Here is a 23,055-nt window from a genome sequence, read left to right as displayed (position 1 = left end):
GACAGGGAGGAACGCTGGTTTGAGCGCGGAGTCAAGGAGGCCATTTACGTGAAAAGGGAAAGACCGTCTCTGAATCGAGGAGGGGGCCTAAGGGTACATCTTTCGCCATCTTACAATGCTGTGATTGCAGCCATTCCCCAACTCTCTGTGAATGGTACTCATGGCCATTGATCAGTGGTTGTTGATCAGTGGGTTTTGGTCAGTAGTTGTTGATCAATGGTCATGAGAATTTGCATAATTATGATTAAGGAACTGACCTCCCAGCCCATTGTTCCTTCAGTGGGCTGGTTTCAGTCATTATGCAAATGTACTGTTTATAAGGTTGGGGAAACCTGCAGTCAGCTGAGACTGAAGAAGTCACTTGGATGAGTGACGAAACGTTTCTCCCACAAAATGCTACGTCCAGATGAACAGAATCAACTTTTGGAGGGTCTTAGTTTTTATTTACTGATCACAGATTTGGATTGATTAACTGCAGGGGTGTGTCTAGGAAGGGATAAGGGGTGGTATCGCTTCCCCTTGTGACTCCCCACCAAAACCGTTGCACTAGAGTACCGTTAATCTTACAATGCCCAACACCATTGGATGAAAGCACTGATTGGATGAGTAGGAATGTAGCTGAGTACATTCAATCAAGTACTTGAAGTAGTACTACACTGCTATCTGATTTTTCTCCACTGAATTCTGAATACAATTACTTCACTTTGTACTCTATACTATTTATTTTAAAGCTTTAGTTGCTTATTATTTCTGGATTGCACTATTATGGATCAAGTTACTTAGAAACTTGATCCAAATATTTAAGGTCTACAAATACTACAAATATTTAAGGTCATGAACATTACAAACATATATATATCTCAGCAATTCAATAATTATAACTTACTAATTTTGTGTATAGCAGCAGTCCCCAACCCCCGAGTCGTTTGGTACCGGGCTGTGAGAGTTGAGGCTCGGGTGTGAAATTTGTGGTCTTCAGGGTTTTTATCTGTTTTTAGCGTTATTTTTTTTAAATTGTTTTTATCGTTAACTCGGTTTCCCTGGGTCTTTTCCCGTGTCTTATGAATAAATCTTCTTTTTTTGGTACCGGTACTGGTCTTATTTTGTTATATTTATCCACACACCTTAAAGGCCAGTCTGTGAAAATATTGTCAGACCGACAAAGGCGCAAAAAAGGTTGGGGACCGCTGACGTATAGGATCCTAAAGTTGACTTTCACATGTATACATTTACTTTATGCACTTTAAATATATTTGAATATACAATCTGTGAACTATTAAGCTATTTAAATAGGATTATAACCTTTAAAGAAGTAAACAAATCTATTATTTATAAAACTGTTCATCACAAGGTTATGTTTAAATTCTCTTACAGCTCCACTTTTCGCATAATAAATCTGCTATAGGACGCTGGGCTGTGGAAGATCTTGAGAATTTGTGGTTTTTACAGCAGTTATCTACACTTATCAAATATTACTGACCCAACATTTTGGTTTCATGCTCCCTTCCTCCCCTTTCCGCTGTCTTCATGGTCTCCTCCTGTGCCACCCCATTTAGAAAATCCTGGAAACGCCCCTGATTGACTGCCCTTGCATAGTTGCACACATGTGAAAAACCTTTTAACTGTTCCTGCAGTGACATTTGCGCCAAAGCGATGGAGAAAACCCGTAATGTATGTGAAAGGGTGCCTCCGCGGGCCACCACTCCGTGCACCACTGCCATCCACCGTGGCTCCATCCGTGCTTCAGTCTCCGCCTCGTTCTTAGCGCCGCCCTCAAGGAGTGACTTGGTGTTGAAGCACAGAGAGAGAGCGAGAGAGAGGGACTCTGCAGACTCACACACACACAAACAGAGACACACACACTCTGAGCTCCTCACACCAGCTGCTGTGTCTTTACTAACGGGACAACTTTAAACCTCCTGGATACCACAGTGGACCCTCTGCTTTCCCCTCTGCTCAGTGTGAACACCCCGGACTGAGGTGAGTGCAAACATCCACACATGTTGCCAGCTCTCTTTTTAATTTCGGGTGTGTTTGCCGTGGACCGCTTGAAACTAAACCAGAAGATGGAAGAAGGGAATTTTTTTTCCCCCCGTGGAGGAAAAGGGGGCAGTAGACAGGCAGGAGGAGAGGCATGTCCGGCTTCTGTTGGAGCACTCCGAGCTAGCGCACTTTACCGCCTTTAGCGGGTCACCAGACGCTTTACTGAGCTGTAATTAAACCGGTGAAAAGCGTCGTTTCCGCTGCTGGCGCCAGTAAACACAACAACACGGGTTGAGCGGCTTTAACATCTCCTCATGGATGTTGGTGTAACAGCGCTGCGGTGACACACATGGCTCTCCCCCCTCCTTTAGTCCGGGAGTGCTGGCTGGCTGCTGCTGGGACACCGGGACTGTTTGCAGCGGGCGAAGCTGCAGATGTTTATTTTGCATTTACTTTGTGAGTTTGTGACTCCCACAATCCAGGCTGAACGGACTGATGTTCAGGCTTTACGTGCCGGCGAGCAGAGTCTTCGTCTTAACTTTTATATAGGACATTTACGTATGTGCACTCATACGGTTTCCGCTTTATTGTGACTGTAGCATGCTCACTTATTCCTCCCCTTTATGTGATTTGAAATGATTAGTCTTATATGTAACCCATATATGTATGAGTATAATAAAGATGTACTTAAAAAATGACCCTAAATGTTATATTAAATGTGCAAACTGCCCCTTTTTGTCCATCAGCAGTGCAAAATCCTGCAGAATAACCAGCAAATGCCAAAATCAGCCAACATTCCTGGCTCAAAGTCTTCAAAATATGGTGACTTAAAATCACTAACAGTTCTTTTCATTGCTCATTTGTTTGATAATCACTTTATCCATTAAAGGATTTGGTCAAATATATTCAACCAGGGTATGAACATTAGCTTATACTCCCCTAAATACTGCCTTTATCATGTCATATACACCCACCCACACCCCCAAATCCCTAAATTCATCCAACAGTCTAAAGAGATTCACTTCACAATGACCTCAAACAGAAAAGAGCTTGAAATTCTCATGTAAGCAGCTTTAACTGGCAAATATGTTGGCTTTTTTTTCTAACATAAGTGACTAAAACGTTTCAAAATGGCTGCTATTTTTATTTCATGACTACAACCCGTTCTGTGCTGGCTACAATGCACATCAGGCCACATTAAACATCTGTTTGACCCTCCCAGTGCTGTGATGACATCAGTAGTGTCCTAATGTGCTGCTTCCAGAGATGTGCACCAAACATCATCACCAGCGTTCATCTCGTTTTGTGCCAGGTGTACCCATTGCTAAGACAGGTGGGCTTCTTGCCTGGTTGTGTTACCTTTAAATCTTTGATGTGTGGAGACATCCTGAACGCTTTCCGCCTGCTGTTCCTCTCAGCATCTGCACCGGCTGTTGGCTCATGTTGGGGAGTGACGGTTCACTCTGCTATACTGCGTGCATGTCTGCTGTACATGCATGCGACAACACAAGAGCGACGAAGCGTGTCTGTACACGTGAAACATCAACACCCAAATCTTGGACTCCTGCAGGTGTGCATCACAAACAGGAGTCCGGATTGTGCTGCTGCTAAGTGTACTGTGCAAGTTGGTGCTTAACTAGATAACCACTGACTACCAGAGGTCAACTGTACCAGCTGAGCTCACTCTGCGATGGGATGCAGATAGAAATATAATAAACTTGAGGGTGCGACCCTTGTGTGACAGGTAGCAGGAAGGCCCCAGGAGGGATCAGAAATAAAGAGCAGTTAGACGGCATTCCTCTGCACAGTTTCATTGCTGGATCCGAAAGGATATCTGGATCCAGATTAGCTTGCAATATTTTCTTGAAGAAAAAAGTTTGTATTTGTGAATATATGAGGCGACTCCAAAAGTTTATCACTTCTAAATTGGGGGCAAGCTGTGCCTTTAATGCAAATTTGGCCACACTGTTTTGAGTAATAATGACGATAATCAATCGAACAGATAAACTCAACCCCCAGCTGTTGTTATTTCAGGTAACAGCGACTGTCATCCCATCAGTTGCTGATTAAAAGGTCACACATTAACAAGGTCAAAGGTTAAACTGGTTGAACTTTAAGCGAAGCGCTAAGATGTAAAGTCTATATCTTTGAAACATGTAACATGTGGCTGTGAACTGATTTTAGTGTAAAAGTTAAATTTTAGCTGTGAAAAACAAGCAACTGACAAATATTAGGGATAAATTAAATTGAAAACTGTATAAATCCATTTACAGTGAAACCCCCAGAAAAAGTTGAAGCCTTGTAAATGTACTGTAACTGCAAACTGCCTTTACGTTGGATTAGATCGAAATCGAAACTGTGCTGATAATGAATTTCTCTCTCTGAAGTTATGCGCGGTAACTGATGCCACATTTGAGCGTAATATTGCGATGTCTGCTTGCCGTTATTGTTTAGCTCACACACAAACCCACACAGGCACATTAACGTGGCACTCGTCCACATTACCAACAGCAGTTATACAGAGTAATGGCAAAATTATATTCCTGTGAGTGTCTGAGTGAGTCGTCTCTGATCTCTAAGGAACCCCATTGCTATGCTTCACTACTCCCTCCTCACTGAAGAGCTGCCTCCATATATTCTCTGCAGCTTTGTGCCCTAACTGATGTTTAATTATTCCAACACGGTGATTTGACTGCTGCTCATAAAATATTGAAACAGAATCAGCCCTGGAGGCACGCTGAAACACTGGCCTCGCTTGATACTTAAATAGGACCTGCAGTGAAACGGGGCATCAAAGCGGGTCAGCAGAAGCGTGAAATAAAACCTGTGTTTCTTTGTATGAATTGGAAATCTGTTTCTCAGCCACTTGCTGCTAAACAGGTCTTATCTGAGCTGCGCCCCAAACCAGTGCGCTTTCTTACTATGGATAAGCGATTATAGTAGATCAGCGCTCTGATTACAGCTAGGAGCAGGCACTGACTGCTAATCTGTGGTCTTAATACTAAGACAGGCAAATCGCAGGGCAGCTATCAAGCCTGCTTAGAGGCCCTCAAAGTCCACAGCCGTCTCCTAAGGTGTAGATTTGTTGATTTTTGTTGCTGTCTTCAGGTTGACTTGAAAGTGGGCTTGAGTGTGAATGCTTTTATTTTGCGGTCGGGTATAAATCACCAGGGAAGGAATGCTGGTCAGGTAAATTTGGTTTAAGTGCACTTTCAGACCTCTAATTTGTTTGCTCTGCTCTAAATCTGTAGGTGATTTTGTAAACTTGGAACTTTTCACTTTGCTATGGTTTCTTGTAAGGTAGGGAAAATCCAACAAGCCAAAATATACCAATGCAAACACTATGCTCACTGGTCAGAAGAGCAGAGTAAGATGTGAAGCAGAAGGTTCTGCGTTCATAGTGAGACCTTGGTTTATTATCTGCTTTGAGCTTACACATGACCTTTTTTGATTGATCAAACAGGTTGGCTTTAAAAAAAACTGCATGATTGCTTATTAGGTTCAGTATGATTTAGTAATCCTTCATCTGTCTTTCATCATTGCACATTTTCACTTGTGTGGCGTTTCTGCATGTATTCATCTAATTTATACTCTCCTCTGGACCGTCTGTGAAGTGGTGGGCTTCAGCTGAGTAAATACTTAAGTGATCAGTGGGAGTAATGGCGGATCCCCTGCTGACTGATGCTAGGATATCTTAACCCCCCCACCCCCCCATGCGACCGCTCACTGAGAGGATAAAACCACAAACATCAGTGCTTTGCAGAGATGCGCGTTAGCTTCTTTAGCACCACGCAGCCCTAATCAGTCTGCTCGGTGGGTGGAGGTTTGGCTGCAGAGCATTTAATCTGCAAATGGTCACTGTCCACTTACAAAAACCAGCAACTCCAAATGTGATTGTTTTTTTTGTTTTTTTAAGATGCCACCTGAATTGAACCAACCTTTTCATTCAATTTTGGTAATGGTAAAGTCGACACAGTTCAGGTGCAGAGAGCTGCGATGTGCCTCTAAGCTGCTGATCAATAAGACAGTTGCACACCGCTTAATGTCCCATCGTGGGGACAGCGGTGTAAATGGATTTGTATTTATACATCACTTTTCCATCCTTACTGAGAACTCAAATGGCGGTTGTACCGCCACCTTCTCGCTGCATTTAGCAATTTTTTTTCTTCTTCTCTCGCTCTCTCTCTCAGAAAAGGCTTCAGAGAAACATGTACTCCTTTGTACTGACATTACCTTTTTTTTTTCTCAACGAGGTCTTGCTCTCCCGGCGCAGGTACAGCTCTCCCTCTGACTCTGCTCTTTCCAGCAAGTGAGCGAACAGCGAGCTTTTACCTCTGACAGAGTGCACAACTGAATGGAAGAGAAAGTATGACACATTCTTTGGTGTCTACGTTTCTCTCTCAGTTATCATTGTACATCTGCAGCCACGGTCGTTAACTTGTTTTGTTGTGTAAGGTGATTTTGAGTCCCCGGCACTTGCACGAAGCTTCAAATATCCACTACTGAAAGTCCAAAGGCCGCAAAATGGCTTTCGGGACAGTGCTGCTCCCGCATAGTGAGCTTTTGAAAGGGCCATAATTGTGTTTCTAGTGACTGTCAAAGCTCAACCAGAGTCCCCTCACAGCGAGTCTGACAGCTTCTCATGGCTGGTTAGCTCTGAGTAGCAGCTCTACGTCTCTGCCCAGGCTACATTGTATCCCCTGACCCTCCCTCTGTCACACACTAACCACAGGGCCTCATCTCCTACACTTGTTGGTCTCGCTCCTCTGCTGTATTTTCTGAATATCATGGAGGGGGACCTGCATGACTTTGAAGAGGTAGATGCCCTTAACACTCGTCATTGATGTTCTTATAGCAGAGCTAAAGGTTCTATTTTGACTTTTCTGCTGTTGCTGTTAAAGCAAAAACAACACATCTTTATAGGTTTTCATGCTTATAGAGTGTCTGTAAGGATTTAGGGTTTTGACTTTTTTTTTTTTTTATAACCCCCCTGCTATAAATATACACCTTTCAGCCTATTTCTCTATGCGCTTTTTTTCTGCAGAGACAGACCCGCCAGAGTAGTCAGTCAAGCAAGCTAGTGAACAGGAAGTGAGCTCATAGAGTTTGAGGCTTGCACTGTGCTCAGGAAGGCATTTGACTGAGGGGGGATTGTAAAGGTTTTTTCCTCACATTGTTGTGTGAAGCACACTGAGCCTCTCTGGTCTTCTTTGAGTTCAACATATGCCTCTTTGTATACACATGAAATTCTTGGATTGTTTTGTACTCTATTGACGGTATTCTATCCATAACCTATAGATACCAGGCAGTAGTAAATAGACTCTCAGGTGAAGGCTGTGAAATAGTCGCTGTTCACAGAGTGTCGTGCTTTTATTCTGCTCTCCTGATGAGCAAAATGGCTCTTAGATTAGACGACCACAGCTGTTGCACTTCAAAGGGAAAATTCAGCCAACATTGAAAGTGTTGTTGAAACCGTCCTTGGGTCTGTGTGTGTGTGTGTGTGCATCCCTGCTTTTTGATGGCTTGTTTTTATGAATTCTCCCTGCACTGTTGGAGATGGTCCCTTTAATGTCTGCTTTGCTCTGTCTTGCTTCTCTGTCTGTGCCCTGCACCCATTGGTCTAAAATTGACCGCATGCTCTGGTGCTTGGTCGTGCCTGGTCGTGCCAAGGCTGCAGTTGCACAGTAATTGTGTGTGTGTGTGTGTGTGTGTGTGTGTGTGTGTGTGTGTGTGTGTGTGAGTGAGTTGTGGTTTGAACTCTTGCATGGTTTCTTCTGCATTGAGCTTGCATGACCGTAGATGCATCTCCAAGTTTCTCCTTTTTCTTTTTCCTTTTTTTTTTTTTTTTTTAAATTTTTTTTTATGAGCAACTGTGCTCAAATCACACATATATATTTTGCCTGTTGGTGTTCTGTGAGCTTAAAAATAGGGATAACTGATTCTCTGTAGCTTTGATTCCTTAACTGTAGGATATCTTCAAAATGTTTGCATCTGTATCTCTTTAAAAATTGATGAGTGAGCACAAGTTTATCTGAAAGCTTCCTTTTAGTAAACCTCACAAGAGACCAAATGTTTTAAAAGTGCATCAGTGTCTAGACATGATGTTGATGGTGATCTACATGTCCTTGCTGATACACAACACTTGCAGCATTAATCTACAGAAAGGACAGGGAGTAGAGCGGTACCACAGTTACAGTGATGTGGTCATTTCTCTTCTGCTGTGGTTCACAGTCGCTGCAGGGCTGTAGTCCTCCAGCTATCTAATTACCTCCTCTAAGGATGTTTTTATGTTTTCCTGCCTTATCTCGAAGTTGTCTCAAAGTGTCTTTGATTTGTGGTTCTTTTAAAATGATTTTTTTGATGTTGCAAACGTTGATTTTATTACCATTCTTCGTTCATTCTCATCTACTTTAATGTAAAGAGTGGCATGCTTATTCCATAATTATGTGGGGCTGTGTATTCTTTATTTTTACAGGTAAAAAGTTTCATTGAGATTAAAACAAATACAACACAAGTAAAAAAAACAGTTGCAATATTCCATACAGACAAGTGAGCGTGATTAAGAAAACACAACATTTTATAACATTAACGTGACAAATTTAGACTGCTAGTGTTATAATTGCTTTTTCTAAAAAAAAACAAAAAACCCAAAAACTCAGGGTCTGGTTGTTCAGCTGAATTGCTTCTGATGATCTGCCTTCCTACTTATTTGCTTTTGTTCCAGTCTGTGGTATCATTTACTCTTTCATAAAGGTTTTTACCTTTCTTATTTATCATAATGTAATAACGATTTCTATCTTTTCTTTTGTCTTGTGCTATGAATATAAGCAACTGAAATATATACCAACCCTCAGTATTGGTTGGTTGGTTGGTATTTGGGGCAGTGATCTAAGCAGAGATGCCCAGGCCTTCCTCTCCTCCAGCCACATCCTCTGGGTCTTTTGGGGAATACCAAGGTGTTTCCAAGTCAGCCGACAGAGAGATTTAATCTCTCTAGTGTGTCCTGGCTCTACCTTGGGGTCTCCTCTTGGTAGTAATTGTGGGAAACACTTCACCTAGGAGGTATCCAGGGGACATGTTCTTGAAATGCCTGAACCCACTCAGTGGCTCCTTTCAGCATTTAGGACTAGCTCTACTCTGAGTCTCTCCTGAATGACCAAACTCCTCACCCTGTCTCTAAGGGTGAGCCCAGACACCGGTCGAGGGAAGTGTACTTCTTCCGCTTGTATTTGCGTATTCATCTGGCCATGATGAACAGCTCATCGAGATGATCACTGTGGGAGTGAACTGCCCAGTACATTGGAAGCCTCCCTTGTGTGCTCAAGTTTCTCTTTACCACAATTACTACAGAGCAGACACTGCAGAGGTTCTGCTTCTGAAATATTTCTTATATAAGTCTTTTTTACTTTAAGGACCATTTTCATTTGTTCCTGTGAGATATTTTCTGTTTTTTTGACTCAGCTGCTGTGATTTCCTGTTGCTGCTCTAGCAACTAAATTTAATTTTACTTTACTTGACTTTAACTTCACTTTATAGTCTTTTTTCCATTATTATTTTTCTTTTTTAAAGTAATCAAAGTATCAGAGTGTAACTGTAACACAAAGAGTGGCCATAACAGGTCAAGAAGCAAGAACCCCTTCCACTATATCTCTATTCTCTCACCAAATACAACCTTAGCCCCTATCTCTAAGAAACACATTTAATATTCATATGTTGGTATTTTTCTATTTATCAAAAGCCATATTGTTATTGCCATAAAGAATAATATTGTTATCAATGTTACATTTTGTTGGTCAGATGTGTTATTTGCCTTCACGTTTCTGCAAATCTCCAGAGTAGGGGGGCAAAGTTGGCGTGAACCATTAGGCTAAAACATCCACATGAACAGGAAGTACACCGGGTGGAAATAAAGTGGAATTATCCTTTAGCAAACCCCCAAATGACGCATATGCTCATTCATCTTTCCCTCACGGAGGAGCATCAAATTGCCCAGCAGGAAGAACAGATTGTGGTGCTCCTCTCTTTTTCTGCTTTTCTGAATCTAACAAATACAGACGGATATTTGCTTTGTAGAAAAGTAAAATGAGAAATCAGCACGTAATCTCTGACTCTCGCTCTGCCCGCAGTTACTGGGACGGTGCAGGCTCACTGCGTACCCATCTTGGTTTAGTAGCGGATTAGAAGTGACACTTACTGCAGGCTGGCTGACTCTAACCCTTGTTTACTCTGGCTGGGTTTTAGCCGGGGACTCAAACCGTTATTAAGCAGTGAAATGACTCGAATGTAAGGCAGAGAGGAAAGAAAGAATAGGAGGGAAAATCTAGCAGCGACAAAAACCCAAAGAACAGAAGATATTTCCTGAATCTGCCTGGCGATAGAGCACACTGTATGACTGCAGCAGGGTGGGTTATAGACCCTCGAGGCCAGGGCGTGTCGTGGTCAAACCCTTATATAAATAAACAAAAAGATGGTTCTAAAACAAACACAAATTGCTCGTGTTAGTGTGCAGCGGATTGACGAGTAACTCCACCCAGGATCCGGAGCAGACAGCAGGCGCTAAACATGAGCTGCTGTTGTGTGGAGACGCTGCAGGTCAAGCTTTCCTTTGCTTTGGCGTGAGGCCTTTTGTGAGACGCCCCCACACTAGAAAAATGTGGTCCTACAGAAAGCACCCGTTTCAGATACGCGCCCAACTCAGAACTTGAGGGAAAGAGGAGCAGTGTGATGTTTTCTAAAGGAAAGTTAAAAACCCCAGGTGTAAGCTGTGGGTCTCTCTCTCTTTCTTTTTTAAAGCTCTAAACCTGCATGCTTTTATACTGATGTAACAGAAAGCAATGGGCTCGTGTGGGCAGGTGAAATAAAAGCTGTACATTTATACTAAAGGAGCGTCTCAAAGAATGAAAAGAGCCGTCACGCATTAACGAAGATGACAAGCAAATGCAGCCTACAGATGCACATAACAACAAAGCAGAGTAAGGAGAATAATTAAAGTGTTTTTTTTGGACGTGGCAGGGACATGAATCTTTACTGCAAAGTGCCCGCTGGTGAGAGGAGGTGAATTATACTCCTTCAAAGTTTGCTTAATGGACTATAAGACAGGAATACAGATGACTCACACTAGATCAGAGGACTTAAGCCTCTTATACGCAGGGAACTTGTAAAAAAATCTGTTAAATTACCTGCGAAAACCAGTAGTTCACACCTGCTGTAGGTCCCCCAGTGTATATAGAAATGACAGCTGTGTTAAATATATTAAGATATTTTTGTAGGACATGCCATATGTCTCGTCTGACAATAATGACAAAGTGAAATCGCATCCTGTGAAGTTTTTGACCACTCGTAGCCCTCCTGCCATTTATGTTCACTGTTTGTCTCTTGTGAATGAGGCAATGGAAATTCATGCTATTACGCTAATTGACTGCTGGTGCAAATGGACCTTCAATGGCCGACCCAGTAAAAGACCCCAAGCTTGTGCACTTTGGATGTAATGAGTACAGGACAACTTTCAAAACTGGCTTTACAAATATTTTATGAGGAAGGAAATGCATTTAGACATGAAAGGCTCGCTCCATTTATTGATTAGTGTCTTTAATTTGTGTTGATTAGCAGAAGACTCAGGATGATTTTTGATAATTGATTAATGGTATTTTCAAGCCAAAAATATATCAAACTGTCTTTGTGCGCAGCCTCTTGAATGTGGAGTTTTTTTTCTGTTTTAAATAGTTCTGTGCTTTATGGTAAGTCAAACAAATTAGCTTTTTTTAGTACTAATTTCATAGACCAAATGCTTCAAAATGATATCAGTCCAAGGTGAACAGAAGTTTGTGTTTGTGTACATAAAATCTGCCCTTCTCTATGCTATGACTGGAACCGTCACTGCTTTTGTCCTCATTAAAGCCATGGAGGAAGATTGCTGCTAATCTTAATACACCCCCAACCTTCAACCTTGTGTTCTAATGAACCCCTGCCTCTAAGTAAAGCAGATAACAAACTAAAGCACATACTACCAGATTAAAGTGGGCCAAGATGGCTTCTGGAAATTCGGGATTTCTCCTGCATGGAGGGATTTTGTGGCGTCCCTCCTTCAAAAAGTTTTAAAAATGGTCTTCTTGCTAAATATGTGCTATGCTGACACACTGGACACCTAGAATAGTCAGATCCACTTTAGTCAGATTGTATACGTTTCCCAGTGAAGTGACCAGAAGTCAGGAAGACTGACAGATCCTGGAAGCATTTCTCTGAGTGGCAGTCCAACCTCAAATGTAAACCAGTATAGCTGCTTGTGCACGGCAGAAGATTGTGCATAAACCAAAACTAAACAAATTTTTTTTGTATGTATAAATACTTCAAATGAACAAAAGGTTTGACTCCATCTTTCCCCAACATGTATCAAGCTTGCTTTATATTGTGAAGTAAACAAGGAGGGCTGGATTTATGACTAAAAAACAAACAACACATCGCATATTGTGCAATTTGGCTCATTGGTTAAACATGTCAGCATTTTTGCACAACTCTTATACTTCAACATAACTTTCCGTTGGTTATTCTTTTCATGTGTTCGTAGTACACCTGCTTTCAGTTTACCTGTTTATTTACATCATTTATTTACATCTTCTATTTTGGGTAAATACACAATTTAGAGAGGAAGACAAATGAGTTAGAAGTGAGAAAACTCATTCTCGATACCAACCACAAGAAACCCGTGAAGAGCAAACAAAATGTTTTTCTAGCTCTTCTTTCCTTCCACTTTTTATTCACATCACAAAAAGGAAAGAAAATGAATGGTACAACTCAGCCTGGCTGAAGTTTTGAGAGACTTCATGCCCATGCAGATTTTGTTGTACATTTAAGTTGTTGCTTTTTGAAGTTTAGGTGCAGTATTTGGATGCCTGTCTGAGTAATGACTGGTGACATCTGCGTGCTTCCTTAGAGAAGGCTGTCAAACCTTCACAGGCAGTATGGAGTGTAACGCGTCTTGTCCTGTTTAAACTTCTTTAAATTTTGGGATGAAGTAAAGAGCGTCTTCTCCCTTCACTCAAACCAAGAAAAAAACAGGAAGAAAAAAAAAAACAGACTACAAAGCCTTGTGGGAGCAACCAATGTAAAAGAAGTTTAAGGTAACATTTATTTAGTTTTTAAATATGTATAATGTTCTAAAAATCTATAAAATCTACATGTTACAAGGGGTTGGAACTCCTTTTTCCTTCAGAACTGTTGAACTGTTGCACTGAGACTGTACACTGTCCGTACATTACATTTTAAAATGCAAAAGCAAAATTATTTATTGTTCTCCTTGAAAATGATGCGAAGTGATGTGAGGCACGTCCCAGCTGCCGAAATGCAGAATTGAAGATGCTATAACCGTGGGACTGTTGATGCAGTGTTGAGCTAGCTTTTTCAGGCAGGACCATGAATTAAATTAACAGGACTTATACTCTGCACGACTGTAGGGCCAGCAGTGTTTTGATGCAGCCATAAATATGTTGGTCAGTAGGTCCCTGCAGGATCAGCTCTGCCAGAGAAACACAGATTTACTGCAAGATTGCTGGCTCGGTACTTACAAACATAAAGTAAACAGCTTATGTTGACATAAGCTATGTAACTGGTGTGCTTATGAGTTGACTTGAGCTTATTGCGTCACTTTCTTTTTTTTGAAGTGGGAAATCGAATTGCTTTTGAACACTAAAACCACAGGCACTAGAGAAGTTTTAATCTACTTCTGGGTGCAGACGGTCAGTTGAGGCATCCTGTGGCACATCAACTCCTTGCTTTTGTCGATATGCAGCGGGCTTTCTACCTCTGCCCTGGTTCATTACGGCAAGGGAGACAATGACCCAGAATCAAGTTGACCTGAGTGCTTTAAATCAAGGCTTCACCAGAGGAAATAAATTCTCTCCCCAGCAGCACGCCCAGCGCCAACTAGGACAAGTAATCCAGACAGAATAAAATCGTCCTTTTAGAGGGCGCTGAGGGAGAGAGGAATGAAGGAAGACACAATAGGCCAAGAATGGAAGAAAGGAAGAGAAAAAGAAAGAGGATGGAGAGGTATCACATGGGAAACCAGTCAGAGCACTCCCACAGAAACTAAAATAAATAAAACAACCATTTGATCTTTGTCTTCTTCACCTCTCTACAATTTGTTTTCCATATTTAGATTTTGTATTGAATGTTAGTTTTTAAGCTTCCACAGTGTGTCTTTAGTCCTCTCTCTCTCTCAGCTGGTCATGGCAGATGGCCGTCTCTCCCAGAGCCTGGTTCTTCCTGTTAAAAGGGAGTTTTTTCTTCCCACTCTCATCAAATGCTTGCTCATAGGGGTTTGTCTCATTGTAATATTACTGTAGGGTTGAAGCGACGGCTGTTGTGATTTGTCACTACATGAATACAATTGACTTTAGTTAAATTATCTAAAAGACCGACCATTAGAACGTTTGCAAGCATGTCTGATGGGATTAGCAGACTTGTTTACTTACTTTGATAGTTCTTAATTTACATCACCAGTTTTAGATGATATGTAAATGAAGAAATGTTCTTGTAGCCAAGCATGGCGTGTGAATTAATGGGCTTTAGAGGTGCTTATAGGAGCGATGGAGCGAAAATACCCTCAAAATTCTATGATGGGATATTTCAAGGAAATATTCTGTAATGATTTTTAGGATGAATTAGAAAAAATATTCAATGTTTTATCTGCGACTGCAGCTTCCAGACAGCAGCATTTATTGTGCAAACAAAGTGAAGGGCATTTTCTATCTGTCTATCCCAATGAGCTACTGTCACTGATGACAGAATGCTTAATTCAAAGTGTTAATCTACTGACACGAGGCGCCACCAGCAGCAGCATTAAAGTGCAATAGTAGTTACACAGTATAAGTCAAATGTAAGTGCAAAAATAGCCTTGGAAGTTTTAAGTAAAAATATAATAGAACTGCTTAACATTTCAGTTTAACAGTCACTAAAATAACTTAACTTATCAGGAGGATGCACAATATTGTCACATAGATGAATATATATCTGGTAGGTCTCTAAAGTCGCCACTAGGATCCAGTCACCTAGTGGTGCAGATCTGAAACTACACAGGCATTTAGGTGGTAAGGCATTTTGCTGATTTGCTGTCTATTGCTTTTGATGTCAAATCCTCTCCAGCCTTAGGTTTTTGTTTTTTTTTTCCAAAAAAAAGCTAAAAACAGTATTATTCGCTACTTCTTTTAACACAATCAGGTAGTCGTACCATTTAGCCACATCGGCACCGTTTGCTCTTTCTATCATATGGAGTGCAGGACGTGAGAGCTCCAGCGATGCTCTGTTGACTCATTTGTTTACAGTTGGGCCCCTCATCACCGGCTGCTGGTTATCTCCTCCTCGCGTGCCATCATATCCCGGTTGCTGATTGTGTGTTTGTGCCTCATCCAGTGAAACAAGTTTCTACTTTCCTCCTTCAACAGGAACAGTTTTTCTTGAATATTTTGCAAAGTACTCTGTTGAAGTTGTTCCCTTTTTTGTTACCAAATTATCATTGAAGGCTGACATTTCTGGGCTTGTGCTATTGTTTTGTTTTTTTTTCTGTTTTGTTGTTGTTGTGTGTGCTAGAAAAGATATGGCACATTCTAGCTTGTGGGCAGATTTTGTTCCTTTTAGACCAGGGTTGGGGAACTCCAGGCCTTGATGGCCGATGTCCTGCAGGTTTTGGATCTCACCCTGTGTCAACACACCTGAATCAAAAGATGAATTCATTATCAGGCCTCTGGAGAACTTCAAGACATTTTGAGGATGTAATTTAGCCTTATAAATCAGCTGTGTTTGATCAAGGACACATCTAAAACCTGCAGGACGCTGGCCCTTGAGGCCTGGAGTTCCCCCACCCCTGTTTTAGACAAACCTAGACTACCTGTTTTGGAGTCTGTGATAGGCTAAGCAACCAGCTGCTAGTTTAATGTAATATAAATGGCATCTCTTCAAACTGCTGACGGCAGTTTTAAAAAGGTAAACAACACTATTAAAATTAAAGGTTTTTGATGTTTTGTACTGAAAGACTTTAATATTCATCCAATTAGGGCATCAAACGAGAGACATTTTAGTAAATTATCCACTTATATGTTGAAAAAATATGAAATTACCCAGGTCTACTTATACAAAATGTCTTTTTTTGTGTGTTTTTCTATTCATGCATTTCTCTGATAAAACTTTATCAAAGGTGTCTCAGCTTTTAGTTGTCTCTTTGTGGTGTTTCAGCTCACCACTATAACCGAGAGAGACTACCTGTTTTCAGTATTTGACTCCAAACATCCATTAACATCAGCGTCTTAAACCACACGTGTGCGTGCGTGAGTGTGTTTGAGCGTGTGTGTGTGTGTGTATCTCACCAGTGCCTGTTCGGTTTTCTGTTTATCTGTTTACATACAGCAGCAGCTGCTACTCCTCTGCTCTCTCTTCTGCTGCTGAGTAACAAGGTTTCCTCTTTACTCTGTTTTCAGCGAAAAAAGGAAACTGCTGCTGTTGCTACTGAGCGAGTGGAGACTGGCGCCCAGAACATAACACAACATAAAACACGGACAGATCGGTTCATTGCATCAGAGCCCATAAAAACAAAATTTCCAAAAAGTGTTGGTCTTTGCGCCGCGTTTATTTCTACATCTGTGGGGAAGTGGAACGTCAGCACATTATAGACAGATCATATTCGTACTTGCACGGTTAATTGAAAACTGCAGTACGATACAGTGCCTGTCACTGCACTGAAGGTGTGATTGTGTGCGTGTGTTCCTGGCTCTGTCGAAATGCAGACCTGCCTTTTGTCAGTTTGACCACATAGACTTTAGTTTGACACATCCAGGGGTCGTGTTTCGGTTAATGAATGTGTTTTGTCAGAAAGGTCAGGTGTCGAATCTCGGTGTTGCAGTCAAAACTAACGGCTTCCTGTTTTAATTGCCGTGTGCTGTGTCATTAGACGTTTGCGCCGTGTTTCTTCAACACTAGATAAGGGCTCAGAATAATTGGTAGTGTGTGATAATGAGGCCTCTGGGGTAAAGCTTAAGTCTCTTTAAAATGCTGTCAGATGAGTTAAAAAGCTGGTGTCACTGTCTTGTAATTATCAGATGATGCCACCTCTTTTATTTAATAGTTTTTGGCTATCCCTTTCCATCATTAATGATAACACTGCAGTACTTAACTTGCAGAGAACAATCAAAGAAACAACACTGCTGAAGATGTCGGAAACGCGAGGTATCGTGCACCTCTATGAACCTCCCTGGCTGCACGCAGGTGTCTCAGCTGCACAGCGCTAACAAACCAGCGCTGTCCAAATCAGCAATTAATGGCTGCAAGACATCACAGCTCGACTTTCTCCAGACTTTATCAGACATGGAAGTACCCAGCCAGCTATGAATTACTTGTTGAAGTATTGCTGTTACAGTCTAGCAGTTTTACCTGCTTACGAAAAAGTGACAGTATACTGTTAGAAATAGAAAGTAATTATATTAAAAAGAGACTGTACAGTCCAGGGACTGCTCTGTGACAGGCTTATGGAATCTTCTAGCCTCCCAGCCTTTCAAACACAACATAATGATGGAGAGCATTTGAATTCCAAAGTCTGCGAGGACCAACTTCCTGGTTTAATTTTAACTGAGTGTACTTGCTGTAATTGTTTGGCCTCACAATTTAAATAAAAGATGTTAGATGTGTTTATTTTTGGATTTACCAAAAACTGATGATGTAACAGCCAGTATAATCTTCTGTTTTCTGCCTATATACACTAAGCTACCAGTCTCAGAAATTACTTTGTATGATTTTTAAGAAATGGTTCTTCAGACCAAGAAGTTAATAGGCCAACAGTTTGAAATTCATCACACAACAAGTCAGCTAATGCAGTTTTAGAGTGGGCCTACACTTCTGTTGTGATCTAGGTCTGTTTATACTGCCTTTCTGTCATTTCCCCATACCGTAGATACCTCTGACATGACCTCATAGTGTCACAAATTTCCCTCTCCATGATAGGGCTGACATGCTCCATCTTGTCATGGAGAGCAGATTGATAGCCCTTGTTCTGCTGTGTACCCTTAGTAGACTCCATGTTGTTTTCTTCATAACTTTATCAGCCTCTCACATCACTGTGGAGGAATTTTGCCCTAGTTTTCATTAGCGTTGCTTCAGTTCATTGAGATTTGTGGGCATTTGTTTGTGCACAGCTTTCTCAAGGTCCCGCCACAGCATTACAGTCAGATTGAGGTGTTTTTTGTTTTTTTTACTGGGCCATTGCAAAGCTTTGATTCTTTTTCTTTTTCATTCTGTTGCAGATTTGCTGCTGTGTGTTGGATCATTGTCTTGTTGCATGACATAATTTGGGGCAAGTTTTAGCTGTCGGAGACGCAGCGGCACATTTGAGTCTAGAATACTTTGGTATACAGAGGCTTTCATGGTCAGCTCAATTTCTGCAGAGTTCCCAGGTCCAAATCATCACTGTGATTGACAGTTTGTATAAATCAGCTTTTAATCTCAATAACAAACATGATTGAGCGATTTTGAACATTCCCAAACCAAAAGCCAATCAAGCGCCGTCTAAATCATTCAGCTTTTTTTTTTTTTTAATTACAGCTTTAAAAAAAAAAAAATCTCATAGGTTTTAGTTTATGTGAGGCACGTTCTGGTTTTGTACAGGTGACCACATTCCTGCATAGGCCAATCCCTGCTGTTCCTGCAGTGTGCAGCTTGAAGTGTCCTAGACTAGTCTGGATGAGTAACACTACGCTGAAACACAGAACAACAAAATTCAAATGTCGGGCACATCTGAGGGTGAAGAGCATGGCCTTCAAAGTTGATCATCCATCCACTTTTTGGTAATATTTCCCCTGGCAATCATTCCCAACAGGCCAAATTTGTTCAGTCTTTTTCTAATTGTACTCTTATGAATTTTAATATCTAATGTGCTAACTGAGTAGTGTAGAGTTTTTCTGAGCAGTGCGTGGTCTGACCTTGGGAGGAATTTGCTGGGATTTCCACTCCTGGGAAAATTAGCGACTGCTTTGATTGTTTTCCATTTGTGAATAATCGGCCTCACTGAAGAATGCCGAATTTCTAATTGTTATAAGCCTTACCGGACTGATGGACAGTAACAATAAGATCATTGCTCAACACTTGCTCATGATCAGGAAATCAAATGCATGTGATTAGCAGCACTCGGCTTTAACTTACCCTCTGAATTCTTATCAAAGCAGTAATGGTGTTTTTGGTTTTTCACTCACTGATTCTAAATTTTGGGTTAATGGTTGTTAAATAAATAAATAGTTGGTGTATGTCATGTTTGTGCGTAACTGATTTTAAGGCCCACTAGGGACCAGGCTACTTTCATTCTGATATGTAAAGCCTTATAACTGAAGGAGAGTGCTTTCTCCTTACCAGGACTATATATATCCTTATCAGTCTTCATTAGCACTTCCTTCCAGATTAATCCATTAATATATACCGCATACTTAATACCAAGTGTTCTGTTATGCAAAATGTCCGCTTTGCTCTCCTTGAGTGCAATATGTTATTTGAGGCCGTCACCTTCAGCAGTGCCAGTGAAAGGCACAGTATGCTGACAATTACTGTGCAGTCCTAATGGTATGGATTTGTTTTTTCTCTCTCTGATGCCATCAACACTTTTGTATGGCTCAGTAATGAACCCAGAGCTGGCATTCGCTTTGTAAAAGTCTTTGCCGTTCAGCTAAACTATGAAATAAGCAGGGAGTCATTTCTTTTTTTTCTTCTTCTTTTTTTTAACCAAGAAGCTATATTGCTCATTGTGGACATGAAATTGGATTGAGCTCTTACTGCGCAAATGTCCTCACAAAATAATCCCATTGTACTTTTCCAGAAGTGGCATAAAAAGTTGACATAGACTGAAAGAGGCGCTGTGCAGCGCTCAATCCTCCATTTCACACCAGAACCTCAGAGAAATCCTGTAATAAATTTCCCATTTTTACTGTAATTAATAGTGAAATTGTCTCCTCTGCCTCTCAGTCCTGACAGGCTTTCTGCGGGGAGTTAAATCCTCGTATCTCTGCAGTGAATGATGGTGTGTGTCACTTGTGCGACAGCTGTAACTCCCTCTACCGTCTTGCTGAACGGTTTCGGTGGTCTTTTTAATCTGCTTGGCCTGTCGATGGCATTAGCAGGTGATTAAATGAATTAGCCTGACCCGGAGACATTAGCACTGGGCTGGAACTCGGGGTGTGAGGGATTGAGGGAGCTGTGGTGGTGATCGGGGAGGGCGCAGGCTCTTTCTGCACACACAGTTTGTCATGACATAGAGGGATTTGTACAACTTGCATGAATGCGTGCACACGTATAGAAAACACACAGACACGCGCTCTGTCAGACACAATGGAGCATTGTATGTGTGACACTACCACTACTGTGTCTCCACGCAGTACGTCCTGACACAGCACACGCCCCCTCGCTGCTAAATGTCATGTGAAGTTACTGACATGATTAGTGTATCAAAGTGTGCCAAGTGTGTATACTCACGGTGACAGTTACGTGTTGCGAATGCTCCAGGGTTGGAATAATTAAACAAGATAACGTGTTTGATAATCATTTGAGTCACTTTTTGATAAAAAGATAACTTTGTAACTTGGGTTATCTTTGGCCTGCCCTAATTTTGAATCATTGCAAACGGAGCACCTTTGTGGTTCATTGTGCGTTATTTTTGGAAACAGTCCAAAATTCTGATGGAAACTGCTGTGCGTTAATGTTTCCGTCCTTTGATGAAATGCTTTGTTGTTGATGTTTTGCCGTCTGGTTGCACGATTTGTGTCTTTTGACCTTTCTGGCTTTACATCTGCTCGTGACAGGCAGAGACGGATCAGGGCATTGCAGCACATCATGTACAGAAGCGTCCACATTGAGAGAAAGCGGACACATGCATTGAGTGAGTTGCTGATTGACAGGGTCATGGCCGTTGTGGGTGGAGCCTTCTTATTTTGGCAACGGTGCTTTCAGGCTGAGAGGGCAGCTGTGAAACTTTATACCTTTTAATTGCCATCTGTTGAAGTAAGTGCTTGTTAAGGTGATCTATTCACTACTTGAAGAAAACTCTCATTGGAGTTACAAGAAGTGTATTTGTAATGCATTATGAGGCCATTTTATGATGATATTAGGCATTCACGATGGAATAAGTGACTGAATGTGAAGTCATTAAAAAGATAGTGGCTTCATTTGAGATATTATTAAAGTCTTTTATAAGCTGTTAAATAGAGAGGTGTGCATACTTGGCATATTAAAAAAACTTGTTTTCAGTGGGAAAAAAATGACCTCTATGCTGTTTTTAGTCAGCACTGATTCTACTTGAATGCTGACACTGCTTTTGTAGTCAGCCAGCATCCATTTAAGCTGAACACTAATCTCTATTAATTGTGTTAAAAACTTTCTTCGTCAAAAACATTTTAATGAGCTGCTGAGTGGGACAAAAGGGTGATATGAGGGGGAAACGGCCTTTAGGTGTGGGACCACTGGGCTTCGTTTTCAACTTCAAACCTGTTAATTTCTAATTATTTATTTATTTATTTTTTGTGAGCAAATGTGCATAAGGACACTGATGATGGTGCTCAGAGAAAAACATTCAAAATGAGTGACTGACTTGGAAATTCTAATAGATGAAATGCCATTTTGAAGCAACGAATAGAAAATCGTGCCTACCTTGCATTGCCTCAGTGCATGGGGGATTAACTCTGTGTTCATTTGTGCTGCTCCTCATAAGCCCTTTCTTACAGACTACACTGGGTGTATCTACGTGGGTGGAAGAGAAGGTCTTGCATTTTCATACAATTAGAGGAAGTCTTCTAATTACAGATAAAATGCTCAGTCGGTTCCAGCTTGGGCTGTGTTTGTATTATCGTAAAAATGTCTGTCCTGGTCGATCATGGTGTCCAGTGAAAACAGCAAGTAGAGTTCAAGTCTACAGTAACTGATTCCTGCGCAGATACCTCAGCAGCTGATGCATCAGTTCACAGCAGCGCAACAAAGCTGCCAGTTTGTTTTATTATAAACATCTAAAAGCAGGGGTGGGTTACTTTGTGGACAAATTAGAGGATAAAGCATAAAAAGTCTTTAATCTTTCATAAAAGGTGTTTAACCAGTCGAACACTTTTTAATATGAAGCATTTAGCGTGCATTAGCAGCAGCATAATGCAGGCTGTGTTGCAGACAAATGCTAGTCATTAGCTGTATCAAACTGACACGATTGATTTAAAGAGCCTTTCTGTCATTACCACCGAGGAAGTCCTGTGAGTCTGTCTGTCGGTTGGGATGCGTGAAAGAGATGCACACAGATATTCATCAGAGTTATATCAAAGGCTTTGGAGTAGATGATAAGGATCTAGTTTGGGGAATTTTTGGAATTGAATTGTTTTTTATCTTTGCACTGACATTTCACGCCATATCTTCTCAAAAACAGCTTGATGTTCTCAAGGAAAAAAACCATCACAAACCAATCTGGATTTCTTGGATATAAGAGGTTTTTGCACAGTGTGGGCTTAGCAGAGTTATGCACTCATGCTCGCCTCTTGTTATAAAATGAGAAATACACTGCATGTATTTGAACTACATCTTACTACCCCCCACAGTGCCCTGTCCTTTTCTTTTGTTGGTTGAACTCACAGTTTTCAAACTTTAGATTTTACTTCTGTGTTTTCATATTCCTGCTTCCATAGAAGCTGGGTTTGAACTAACCCAGCAGCACCTGCCTGTGTAGCAGACGTGAAGACGGCACAATACAGAGTTTTAGGAGTGACATGGATAAATGCACACAACTACTTTCCACCGCTGCCTCAGTGACCTGCACCCACAGATGGTGGCTGAATGTGTTTCCACCACATTGACAGTTTGGGTTTATGGCATACTTTCCTTTCCAGACCAGTTAAATGGTAATCTTAATTTCACAGATGGTCACAGAAATTCATTCATTTGTCTAAAATGTTCTCCATCGCTTACACATGGTGTAATTTGATCTCAAAGTACACAAACTCTCATTCTTGTGTGACAAAAGTATAATTTATTAGTTTATTTAATATTTAAATAACTTTCAGTCTCGATCTTGGATTGAAT

The 23,055-nt window shown here is 41.2% G+C and overlaps 1 protein-coding gene across 1 annotated transcript in view; it reads left to right on the top strand.

The window, feature by feature from the left end:
• The first annotated feature begins 1,809 nt into the window (after window positions 1-1,809).
• ppp1r16b (protein phosphatase 1, regulatory subunit 16B) overlaps window positions 1,810-23,055 on the top strand; it is a 90,314-nt gene continuing 69,068 nt past the window's right edge. Inside the window, exon 1 of the mRNA XM_063473434.1 lies at window positions 1,810-1,980. The gene's annotated coding sequence lies outside the window, so the exon portion shown is untranslated. The remainder of the gene's footprint in view (window positions 1,981-23,055) is intronic.

Source organism: Pelmatolapia mariae, linkage group LG5 (assembly GCF_036321145.2).
Source record: "Pelmatolapia mariae isolate MD_Pm_ZW linkage group LG5, Pm_UMD_F_2, whole genome shotgun sequence".
NCBI classification, from domain to species: domain Eukaryota; kingdom Metazoa; phylum Chordata; class Actinopteri; order Cichliformes; family Cichlidae; genus Pelmatolapia; species Pelmatolapia mariae.
This window is presented reverse-complemented; position numbering and strand designations above follow the sequence as displayed.